This window comes from Solanum pennellii, chromosome 1 (assembly GCF_001406875.1).
Source record: "Solanum pennellii chromosome 1, SPENNV200".
NCBI classification, from domain to species: Eukaryota; Viridiplantae; Streptophyta; class Magnoliopsida; order Solanales; family Solanaceae; genus Solanum; species Solanum pennellii.
The window spans coordinates 9,878,092-9,891,540 of record NC_028637.1 but is presented as its reverse complement, the minus strand read 5'-3'; the positions used below and the strand labels follow the sequence as shown (position 1 = coordinate 9,891,540).

Here is a 13,449-nt window from a genome sequence, read left to right as displayed (position 1 = left end):
GAAAAAAAAATCAAAGAGCAACGCTAGAGAATGAATAGGTTTGAGAGTGAGTAGTAACTTCTCCCGCTAGGGAAAAGTAATTTCATTAATGTTGTATTAGATAAGTATTTAATAGTTTGTATGTAAAATTATTAATATGAAATAAAAAGTGAGTTTTTATATCATTCTTCTTAAAACTCCATAGATAGTCGAAAGTGAAGGTTGCGATCTTCAGCCTTAAGGAGGAATAGTAACAAAGTAGCCAAAGACTGCGGTCGCTAGGGCGAAACACTGTTCATGGCCTGAAAGGAGAAATACTGCGGTATTGATAGAGACTATTTATCGACAAAAGAGAAGAAAGGTATACACGCAAACTTTTTATTACATATTATATAATTTTACAGATATACTATATGCACTTATTTTTAACTCAAACATTAAGAAGAATTACTTAGTACCTATAGGGAATCAAAAAATTTGAATATATCATGTTAATATATGTTATTATCATATCATGCTTTTTGCATAATACATGTTTATAAATGAAATTTATACAAAAATCATTGCATAGCATAAGAAAAAGAGCTTGGAAACATAAACGAGCTTTACATCATATGGATAAAGCAATTTCCGAAATGGAAAAAGTTTATTTGCATACTTGTCATAACTATGATGCAATAATATTTTCAATACATGAAATGAAAATGTATAGAATACAAGAATACTTTGAGTATAAAAATGCATTATTGATTTTAAAAAATCATACAGTTTTTACTGCATAAGAATTTACCCTGTTAAAAGAAACAGCTACTAATAAATGGTAATTAAAATTTCATCCATGCTTCCTTTCTGATAAGTGTTTCCACTTGCTGATTTTTTATTTAATAATTCTTTAATATATTTTTGACTTACTTTTTTGTCAATTTTTTCTGTTTTTTCTATTAGCTTTGTTATTCTCCCTGGAGTATTTTCTCTAATATATTTTATCTCTATTTCTATCATAACCGTAATGATAATTGTTTATTACTTCATATGAGATCTTTTAGTAATTCAGAAATTTCTTTTAAACTCATTATTCTGAAAAATAATAATCAGAGGTGTCAAAGAAATTATAATTTATAATATTATATCTTTCTTCTTCTTTTTTATTTTGTAAGGTAACTATCCTAACAAATTTTCTTTACGATCAGTCCTTTATTTTTATACACCTTTCCATAATTTGAATTTGTAACTGTGTGTAATGCCTGGTAATATATACTCATTATATGGTTACCTGGTTTAAATAGATCATTTCTTTTGATCTAAAAATGTAGACTCAAAGCATTATATATATATATATATATAACCAGACTGCAACCACAATCGCCCTCTTGGTCACCCTTCCTTGCGGAGTTGGGGCAAAAATTACAGGGATTTAGGTTTTGACATGTATGAATCTCACTCTTTTGCGTGACTCCAATTTTTATGTTATAACAAAGTTGTTTAGATTTTGGACAGAGCTATGTATTAGTTATCCAAGTATCGATTATGTTTTGGATCTGTATATGTTTCTTCAGAAACTATCAATTTGGTCGTGAGTGATTATGGGGTCGAGGTTTTGTTAGTGAATTTGAGTAGCTTGCGTAAGATCAACAGGGTCGAGGTCTTGGGAATCATCAGCTTAGTGATAGGAAGTCCTAAACCTCATTGCACTTAAATATGTAAAGAAGGAGGAAGTAATTGAAGATCCTTTAAGTATATATCTAGTATTTCTTGTACAACTGCCTTATGATTCTTTTTGATTAAAATGTCTATTCTGCCACTGCTCTGAGGTGTAAATTTATTGTATGATCGGTGATTTTATGATTCTAACTTTAATTGGAAGCGTTTAAGAGATTTCTTGGTGTTAATTCCTTCATACGAGAATGTCTTTGTGAGTAATAGACTCGTAAAAAATGATTAACTGTCTCTCTACCTTTGCAAGGAATTGAGATGGAGGATTTTCCTTTTATTATCCTAAAAGGAATCCTCTATATAACAGTCTCTCTATACAATTCATACTTTTTCCTACAATTCAAGCATACCTTTTTGCATTTAAGGGCCATGCTCTGACCCGCTAGTTTTTGCTAGCATCATCATATGAAGTTTTTTCATTAAATATTTGAGTTTTACCAGTTACATCTTGTGCAAATTTGTGTTATAAATTCATAACCGACCCTGCTAAAGCCCCCATATCATTATCCTACTCTTTTTTCCTCCTCCTTTTCTCTTTCTTTTTATTCATAAACATAGTATGGTGTAGGATTTATTCTTCAAATCTACTGACTTTATTCTTTTGTTTATCCACATTGAACCTCTTGTTCTTAGTGGATGATATTTTAAAACAAAATTAGTATATCACGAGGAGATCATATGTTGAATTAGAGGGATTTTAGCAGATTTAAGGTGAATTTAGTTGAATTATTAAAGAAAAAATGCAAGTTTGAATATGAATAATTTAAATTGTTCAGCACGACTTTATGAACAACCAACTTGTGTTCAGGAATTCAAATATAGACTTGCACTCATGTATTTAGAAATCAAGAACAACAGCAACGATGTTTCCAAGTATCACAACTGCCGCGAGTGAAGAAGATATAAACCCAATGCCCAAAACTCCCTTGTTTTTTTTAATGTTTTATACTCTTTTGTTCTTGTTTTTCATGGTATCTAATGCTCTCTATCCAAATTTGGAGAGCGAGTGTATCTGAAAGTTTATATCTAAATGAACTTCCTCAATTTGAATGTTTTTATCAAAAAAATATCTATGTGTTATATCAAGTAATCTAGTTAATATTTATGCCTAGATTCTATACACAATGTTTCTGGTTTGAGATCTGAATTTATGGTGATGGTTGAGTGATTTTTCTGGTATACTGAATATTTAAGTTTAGCGTAGATTGTACACATAACATTTCTTGTTTAAGATCTGAATTTATGGTGATGGTTGAGTGGTTTTTTTGGTGATGATACACATTTTTCTCATGAAATAATATTAGTGATATAGTAATATATACATGTCACATATAGTCGAATTAAAAAAATGAAAATATAATGATTCAAAACGACAAACCCTAAAATCAATATATCACAAGTTGAGAAATTATGGATACATCTTGGTTGAGCAAAGACATAGTGTATCCAACTAAATTAAGTTAACTGAATGAACGACTAACATAGTTCAGATGAAGTAAAGCATGAAATATGAAACAAAATCATTAAAAGCTCTACAAAAAGGTATGCAATGACAACAAAATACTTAAATAAAAAACTTTACTTTCTTGGGGATTTTCTCGAACTGACAACCATCACTAAATTTTTTTTGATGATACAACGTTTTAACAATGTTGCCAGAACCACCCTGTACCTTACTGGGGTATAGGAGGCAACTTAACCTTTGGATCCATCTAAAGGCCTTCTTGAGGTTCGTCAGGAGTCACCCGAATTACAATACGAGCATATCTACACCGGTGGCATAGGTTATGGGGTTTAAGTTGTCTTAACTCTTATCCAAATCCGTGCTCAATACTATTACCAAATTATATGTATTAATGCTCATATAATAATACTCATTAGATTGAGTTAGTACTAAAAAGGCATTTTTAAAAGGATTACTAATCCCTAGACTGAAAATTCTTCTGAAAAACTAAAAATGCTCTTCTTAAAATAGGAATACTTTTCTCCATGCAAAAATAATACATTTAGAACCATAAGTGATCTTCAAATGCGACTTCAACTATACTTGGACATACATTAAATTTTCAAATCACTGTATGGAAATAATTGCACAAAGCCTTTCACAAGTTTCACCAACAAGGGTTCATGTGATAATAAAGTTATTAACAACACAAGAATCAATATGTATAAAGTATTATAGTCTCTAATGTTAAGAAATCAGAACTTAGAATAAGATAAACAAGTCAAATTGAGAGTAGATTTATCTCTTTACTATTGAATTTAGTTGTAGGGCTTGAGGAGCAAGGTAATCCAACACTATGAATACATACTTGGAAAAACAAAGTTTTTGAAGAAATTTTAAGAAGATGCTTGAAACCCCTAACTATCGATTCTCTGATCCTTCTTGGGAGTGATTATGAGAGTGTTAGGGTTGAACTCACTACAACAAAAAATAACTTTTAACGGCATTAAATATTGACACTAATAAAGAGTGCTAAAGTCTTTACCGGCATAAATTAAGTGTCATTAGAACCAATGTTGCTAAAGGCTTTAGAAACATATACAAAGAGTTCTAATTGCCACTATAAATACATATTTAGCAGCAATTAAGAATTAATTTCCACTAATGATCATTTTTTATGTAGTGACTAAACTGAAAAGAACATTAATTAGGTGTAAAACCATTGGGTTAAGGCTTAAAAAGGGTGGGGAAAAGACTAAATTAACCCCACCTAAAATTGGAAGGCCCGTCCACAAAGAGGCTTCTATGGTCCGTACGCCCATTAATAGACGTACTGTCTACTCATGGTTCCCTTTAATGGAGACCGAGTCTTTGAATTGAACTACGAACCAAGAACCACGAGTCTTACGCCTTCTAATATAGTGACCCGTTGCCAAAGGCCAGGATCCTTAGGCCTATAAACCACGACGGTAAAGTACGGTGCATGCATAATTCTATGGACCATATTTGTCACACCCCGAGCTACCCCCGAGACGTGGACACAGAACCTAGGAACACAAGTGATCCCAAGCTAACCCTGCTGGCATGATCATGAGCATACTAAAGATAATAAACTGATGCGAAAGCTAAATCATAATTTATAATGAAAAGATAGAGAATACCCATATGCTAAAACTGATTATATATGAAAACTGATGAGTTAAATACAATGAAGTTACTAACTCAACAATAACTAAAACTAACTATGTCTGAAATTAGCCTTTAAACTGGACCAGAAATACTGGGACAAGCCCCCAGGTAAATCTAGAAAAATCTAAAACTAAATGACCAAAGACAGAAATAACACTCATGACTGTTGTCCTCGAAGAATAAGGACTCACTACTGAATCTGCTGAACTGGAGATCGGAAATCGATCTATGCGTGATCTGGATGCTGAGAAGCTGAACCTACATCACGAGAATATGTAGCCCACGTATGCGTCAGTACTTAAAAGGTAATGAGCATGTAGGATAGAATAAAGCTGAAATAAAACATAGCTTAACAAGCACAAAAGCAAGTAAAATAATCTGAACATGATATGCTGATATCTCAGCTAAGTGGATGCAATGACCAATTTATATCATGCTGAAACTAAATACTTAATATACTGATAAATGGTCAATGCAGAGAGTCTGACTGAACTGTGGGAGCTACTAATAACAGATAATAAAACCACATGAGCTAAATGTGGAGTCCGATGTATGCGCCCATCGAGAGGACCCAATATACCCTGCCAGAGGTATAAAGGCATGCTGGCGTGATCACTAAACTGATTGCCCATAGAGGGGAGTTACAACCTACTTGGCTAGTAGTTCAGGGAATATTGGATACGCTAAACCCTAGTCCAACTCGGTATTATGCTACTCCCAATGAATTCTTTAAATAACTGATTATATATGAGTTTCTGTAAATACTGAATAACTCAAAACTGAACATGCAAACTGAGAATGCAACAATTAATCTGGTAATTATGCATTTAAAACCGAGGCATGTATATCTGAATTGTTTGAAATATCTGACCTAGCATGTGTAATTCAAAAACCAAAGAAATAAAAGCTAAGGTTCTGAAATTCATGAGATAATCTGAGTAATAACATGATAATCTGATTTAGAATATATATTTAATAAATTAATGAAGTTCGATCAAAGTTCTAGAAACCCTAGGTTTAATCATGATAAGAAAATCAAGAATCTGACTGAAAACTAGGGACCCAATGGGTAAAAGTAACCCACTAGTGAAATCCCACATACCTGGTGACGAAATCCATGAAAAATTACTTGTGTTGAGGGACTGGAACTGCTGGAACTTGTGGAGTTCTTGAACTAGGGTTATTGAGCTTTTTCTCCTTTCTTGCTTCTAATTTTCTAAGTTTTGATTTAATGATTTGACTTAGATATATTTTAATTATGTTTCTAGGCTTAAACTGACTAAAACATGATGATTTAGGGTCAAAATGACGTAACATAGGGTTTAAGAGAAGTGGGAAAGGTCTAAAAGACCCCTGGGAAAGTTGCTGTCGAACCAATCGACGGCCAGGACTGACGGTCTGTCGATTGACCAACGCCCCGTCGGTTGGTCCGTCGGTTGGGCCTGTTCCATAAACCTTTACTAAGACGGTCATAACTTTTTACTCAGAGGTCTGATTTTAGCAAGGTCGGTGGCTATGAAAAGAGAAAATAATTATCTATATGTGGGTAGGTCATGGTACATCTAATTCATTTTGTGCTAAGACTTATGACCATTTGAAGTTGACTCAACTGTATTTCCCCTTAACTGTCTTCTAAATTCCCACATACGGTCAGACCTACGGACCTTAAGTCCACCTACGGACCATGATGGTCATCCGTAGATCTTTTCAGAGAGTGGGTGAAGGGAGTCTTGATCGACGATCATGGACTACAGACCGTAGTCTGACCTACGGACCATAAGTCCGTTTGTCGACCAACACTTAACCAATTTTCCTAGGCTGATTTTTAAAGGGATTTTCTGATCCCATCGACGGTTGTGCAGGATGAACCGTGGGTCACGCTACGGTCCTTCGATGGTCACGTTGGCTGCACCATCAGATTTTTCTTAAGAACCTTATTTTTGGTCTGTTTTGGATACGGGGTGTTACAGTTTTAGCAAGTTGTAATCAAATCATTAGAGATTCAAGTTTCTAAAGTTCAACTACGGATAGAATTCTACTATATTTAGTTCCTTATATGACTCGCACAATCCATCGATAGAACTTATAATGCCAAAATATTTCCCATGTTGCAAGAATGGACACCATCAAAATTTTCATTGCATTGGAGGCGCAAATGTAGTGAAAAATAATGCATTAAGATGTCAAATCTTCCTTCTCGAATAATTTACTAGAAGAGAGATTTATGTAGCTCAACCTGAAGGTTTTGTAGTTCAAGGAAGTGAAGGTCAGCTATATAAGATTAAACTGGTGTCATTCCATTTACAAACCTTCTTGGTAATCTATTTTTCAACTAATCGATGTGTTTACTGCCTCTTCCAAAAATAACTTTTGCAACTTTCTCTTTATAGAGCTCGGTTGCTTCTTGTTCCTTACAAGCAACTTTCTCTTTATAGATCTCTGTTCTTCTTCTCAAGCGAGCGCACCGATTGAGAAGAACGAGTAATCGAAACACGTCGACAAACCAGAAACTAATCCATTTATTGGAGTTATATGGGTTTATAATATGAAGATACATATATAAATAGGAACAAAGCAAGTTTGTTGTTAAAGGTTATTCTCAACAACCTGGAGTTTATTATTCATATACAACTTTTGCACCCGTTGCAAGGATGGGCACTATCAGCATTTTAATTGAATTGGCAGCATAAATGAAGGGGAAATTAAAATCCGACATTTAGATGTCAAAACTTCCTTCTAAAATTGTTGTCTAAAAGATGAGATTTTATGTAGCTCAACCCAAAGTTTTGTAGTTCAAGGAAGTGAAGGTACAATGTATCAGTTTCTAGTGGTTTCATTCCACCCACGACCCTTGTTAGTAATCTATTTTGTAGGTAAATCGTGTGTTGCCGCCTCTGCCCAAAAATTTGGTTGTTAAAGTTTATTCTCATGCGGATGGATCAATAAACAAGAGAAAAGAGAATTTGGATTTTAAATTTAATTCTCAAAAGCCTGGCGTTGATTATTTAGATAGTTCTACATCAGTTGCAAGGATGGACGCCATAAAATTTTAATTCCATTGGATGTTAAATTTGCCTTCCGAAGTGGTTTTCTGAAAGAAGAGATTTATTTAGCTCAACCCCAAGGTTTTGTAGTTTAAGGAAGTGAAGGTAAGGTGTATAAGCTTCAACTGGGGTCATTCCATCCATGACCCTTGTTTGTAGTCAATTTTGCAAGTAAATCGATGTGCTCATTGCCTCGACCCAAGAAGATTTTAGCAACATTTCGTCGACAGAGCTGGTTGCTTCTCGTTAATTGAAGCTGGGATGAACTAGTGTTGGTACATTGACAGAAGCAATATCTGTACTTATATCTTGCTCAATGCATACCATTTATTCTTCATCCGTGTCAATATATGCTATTATTTCTTCGTAAATTAGAACATCATCTCATAAAATCTGTAAAACTAGGGTTTTCTGTGATGATGTTCTTAATTTTGAAGAAATAAGAGGAAAAAGTGACAAGCATGAAGAATCAGTTGTAGGTATTGAGTCAGAATAAGTGCTAGTGTTGCTTCATTTAGTGCTCGTAGATAAGTTTATTGTAGATAAACTAAAATTTCTTCCTATAAGAAACAGAAAAAATCGAGCTCTCTAAAGAAAAAATTGCCAAAGTCTTTTTGGGGCAAAGGCGTTAAATACATAGATTTATTAGCAAAATAGACTTCCAACAAGGGTCGTGGATTGAAAGACATCATTTGTATCTTGAAATTTCATAATACCATCAATAGCACATCTTAAAGTGCTTGGTTCATTGTGTTATACTCATGTACCAGCTTTCAAACAAAGAAAGTTTTTGTTATTACGTGTACATTCATGTGATTATTAGGAGATTAGTTTTGTTTTAGTCATTATGCTATTAACTAGTTATAATTGTTCCTATTTTATATGCATGTTAGCAGTCTTTTAGTAGTCCATGTTCTGTGTTAGTTGTATTACCCCTCTACTTATTTAATCATCTTGAAGTTCAATACAAGTTATTCCTCATATTTCAGTTCGTCTTGTTCTTCCAGTTTATCAATAACATTGGTATCATAGCCCTACGTTCTAAGGGACTTGTGTGAGACTTGCCAGGTTCTTTTTGAGTGTTTATCCAAGAATATTTTTATGCAAAGCACCATCAAAACTATGGAGAATGCATGCTCTTTTTCTTCTACGGTGCCACCAGTTTTTGGTGGAGAAAACTATCAAGCCTAGGTAGTGAAATTGAAATTTTATTTGGAGGCTTGTGATTTGTGGGAGGCTATCGAGGAAGACTACAAAGTTCATCCTTTGCCAGCGAATCCAACTATGTCTCAAACTAGAAACTACAAGGAAAAGAAGAATGGAAAATACAAATCTAAATCTTGTCTGTTTGCTCCAATTTGTGCCACCATTTTAGTAGAATAATGACATGTAACCCCTCTGTGAGCAATCAGTTTAGAGATCACGCAAGCATGCCTTTATACCTTTAAAGGGTATATTGGATCCTCTCGATAGGGCGGCGTATACATCGGAATTTAATTTAGCTCATGTGGTTTTATTATCGGTTATTAGTATCTCCCACAGATCAGTCAAACTCTCTACATTGACCATTTATCAGTATATTCAGTATTCAGTTTTAGCATGTTATAAATTGGTCATTGCATCCAGTTAGCTCAGAATTCAGTTTATCATATCAGATTATTATACTTGCTGTTATGCTTGTTCAGTTATGTTTAATTTCAACTTTACTTTATCCTACATTCTCAGTACCTTTCAAGTACTGACGCATACGTGCGCTACATCTTCTCGTGATGTAGGTTCAGGTTCTCAGCATCCAGATCACGCATAGATCAATTTCTGATCGCCAGTTCAGCAGATTCAGTGGTGAGTCCTCATTCTCCGAGGACAACAACTATGAGTTTCATTTCAGTATTTAGTCATTTAGTTTCAGTTTTTGCTAGATTTGGCTGGGGCTTGTCCCAGTATTTCTAGTCTAGTTTAGAGGCTTATTTCAGACATAGTTAGATTCAGCTTAGTATTGAGGTAATATTTCCTTTGTATTAAACTCATTATTTTCAAATATCTCAGTTATAGAATATGGGCATTTCCCTATCTTTTCAGATTTAATTATGATTTAGCTTCCGCATCAGTTTATTATCTTTAGTATGCTCATGATCATTCCAGCAGGGTTAGCTTGGGATCACTTGTGGTCCTAGGTTCCGTGATCGCATCTCGGGCGTAGCTCGGGGCGTGATAGATTCCAAGCTAACCCTGCTGGCATGATCATGAGCATACTAAAGATAATAAACTGATGCGGAAGCTAAATCATAATTTATAATGAATAGATAGAGAATACCCATATGCTAAAACTGATTATATATGAAAACTGATGAGTTAAATACAATGAAGTTACTAACTCAACACTAACTGAAACTAACTATGTCTGAAATAAGCCTTTAAACTGGACCAGAAATACTGGGACAAGCCCCCAGGTAAATCTTGCAAAATCTAAAACTAAATGACCAAAGACTGAAATAACACTCATGAGTGTTGTCCTCGAAGAATAAGGACTCACTACTGAATCTGCTGAACTGGAGATCGAAAATCGATCTATGCGTGATCTGGATGCTGAGAAGCTGAACCTACATCACGAGAAGATGTAGCGCACGTATGCGTCAGTACTTAAAAGGTACTGAGCATGTAGGATAGAATAAAGCTGAAATAAAACATAACTTAACAAGCACAAAAGCAAGTAAAATAATCAGAACATGATATGCTGATTTCTCAGCTAAGTGGATGCAATGACCAATTTATATCACGCTGAAACTAAATACTTAATATACTGATAAATGGTCAATGCATAGAGTCTGACTGAAATGTGGGAGCTACTAATAACCGATAATAAAACCACATGAGCTAAATGTGGAGTCCGATGTATGCGCCCCGTCGAGAGGACCCAATATACCCTGCCAGAGGTATAAAGGCATGCTGGCGTGATCACTAAACTGATTGCCCACAGAGGGGAGTTACAACCTACTTGGCTAGTAGTTCGGGGAATATTGGATACGCTAAATCTTAGTCCAACTCTTTATTATGCTTCTCCCAATGAATTTTTTAAATTAACTGATTATGTCTAAGTTACTGTAAATACTGAATAACTCAAAACTGAACATGCAAATTGAGAACAATTAATCTGATAATTATGCATTTAAAACCGAGGCATGTATATCTGAATGGTATGAAATATCTGACCTAGCATGTGTAATTCAAAAACCAAAGAAATAAAAGCTAAGGTTCTGAAATTCATGCGATAATCTGAATAATAACATGATAATCTGATTAGGAAATTATATTTAATAAATTCATGAAGTTCTATCAAAGTTCTAGAAACCCTAGGTTTACTCGTGATAAGATAATCAAGAATCTTACTGAAAATTAGGGACCCAATGGGTGAACGGAACCCACTAGTAAAATCTCACATACATGGTGATGAAATCCACGAAAAAATACTTATGTTTTGGGACTGGAACTGCTGGAACTTGTGGCATTATTGAACTAGGGTTCTTGAGCTTTTTCTTCTTTCTTGCTTCTAATTTTCTAAGTTTTGATTTAATGATTTGACTTTGATATGTTTAATTATGTTTCTAGGCTTAAACTAACTAAAAAATGATGATTTAGGGTCAAAACGAAGTAACATAGGGTTTAAGCAAAGTGGGAAAGGTCCAAAAGACCCCTGGGAAAGTTGCTGTCGAACCAATCAATGGCCAGGATTGACGGTTCGTCGATTGACCGACGCCCTGTCGGTTGGGCCTGTTCGACAGGCCTTTACTAAAATGGTCAAAGCTTTTTACTCGGAGGTCTAATTTTAGCAAGGTTGGTGTCTATGGAAAGCTAATTCAATTATCTATTTGTGGGTAGGTCATGGGACACCTAATTCAATTTGTGCTAAGGATTATGACCATTTGAAGTTGACTCAACTGCATTTCCCCTTAACTGTCTGCTAATTTCCCACCTACGGTAAGACCTACGGACCGTGCAGGTCATCCGTAGATCTTGTTAGAGAGTGAGTGAAGGGAGTCTTGATCGATGGTCATGGACTACGGACCGTAGTATAACCTACGGACTGTAAGTCCGTCTGTCGACTAACACTTAACAAATTTTCCTAGGCTGAGATTTTTGAGAGTTTCTGATCCCATCGACGGTTGTGCAGGATGGACCGTGGGTCAGGTTACGGTCCATCGATGGTCACGTCGGCTGCACCATCATATTTTTCTTAAGAATATTATTTTTGGTCTGTTTTGGATACGGGGTGTTACAATACTAGCAAGTTGGAATAAAATCATTCGAGATGCAGTGTATGAAAGAATGAGAAACCATTAAGGATTATTCTGATAGGTTACTTGGGATTGCTAATGAGGTAAAGATACTTGGAAATGAACTTACTTATAATAGAATAGTTTAAAAGATACTTATAACATTACCCGAGAGATATGAGGCAATAACTTACTTCATTGAAAAATAATAAAGATCTGTCAAAGCTTAGCTTTGAAGTTATTGAGTGCACTACAAAATCAAGAACAACAAAGAATGACGAGGCATGAGGGATCCATTGAGGGAGCTTTGCAACATAAGTTGCAATTCGGTTCAAGTGCCAAGGGAAACAAAGGAAAAGTAAAGAAAGGAAATCATGGAAACTAAGAAGAGACAACAACGATAAGTGGTGTTGCTACATCTAAGAACAACAGAGAAGGCAAATATCCTCCTTACAAATAATCATCCACCACTTCAAGTATTGGAGGAAATCTGATATGAATGCAGAAAGTGTCACAAACTCGGTCATGTTGATTATCTTCAAAGAGAAGGTATTACAACAACCAAATGATGCACATATTGCAGACCAACAAGAAGAAGAGAAATTATTTGCTGACACTTGTTTCGCGAGCAAAAATTCATGTACAAGTTGTCTTGTTGAAAGTGGTTGTACGAATGACATGATCAGTGATGAAAGGCTTTTCAGAGAACTTGATAGATCAATTAAATAAAGAGTTAGGATCAGAAATGTAGAATACCTCCCAGAGTAAGGAAAGGGGACCGTAGTAGTTGAAAGTTACAAAGGTACAAAACTTATATATGAAATCTGATTTGTTCTTGAAATTGACAAAGTTTATTAATTGTTGGGCAACTCCTAGAAAATGGATCTAAATTATAGTTTGAAGATAAAGCGTGCCTGGTCAGTGATTCTAGTGGTCAAGATATATTCTGAATTAAAATTCAGGGAAAAAGTTTTTCCTTGAATCCATTGAACGAGGAACACATAGCTTTGCCAAGCCAGCTCACTGTAGCAGAAACGTGGCACAAAAGGTTGGGGCACTTCCATCACAAAGTTTTATTGTTTATGCAAAGGAAAAAATGGTAAATGGTTTACCAAACTTGGAGGAGAACTCCTCAAGTTGTAGGGCTTGCGTGCTTGGCAATAATACTAGACTTCCATTTAAGAGTTCCACTTGGTGAGCTACAGAAAAGTTGCAACTCACACCGATCTTTGCGGTCCACAAAGAACTCCACCACTCAATAGCGGCAAGCATTATATTATCTTCATTGGTGATCTAACAAGAATGTGTT

General features: G+C 34.9%; 1 long non-coding RNA gene across 1 annotated transcript; it reads left to right on the top strand.

Annotated features, from left to right (window-relative positions):
• Nucleotides 1–2,803, top strand: LOC107030153. Its single transcript, XR_001458092.2, has 2 exons — nt 1–340; nt 1,536–2,803. It is a non-coding gene; the product is annotated as an uncharacterized LOC107030153 (long non-coding RNA).
• The last annotated feature ends 10,646 nt before the right edge of the window (nt 2,804–13,449 follow it).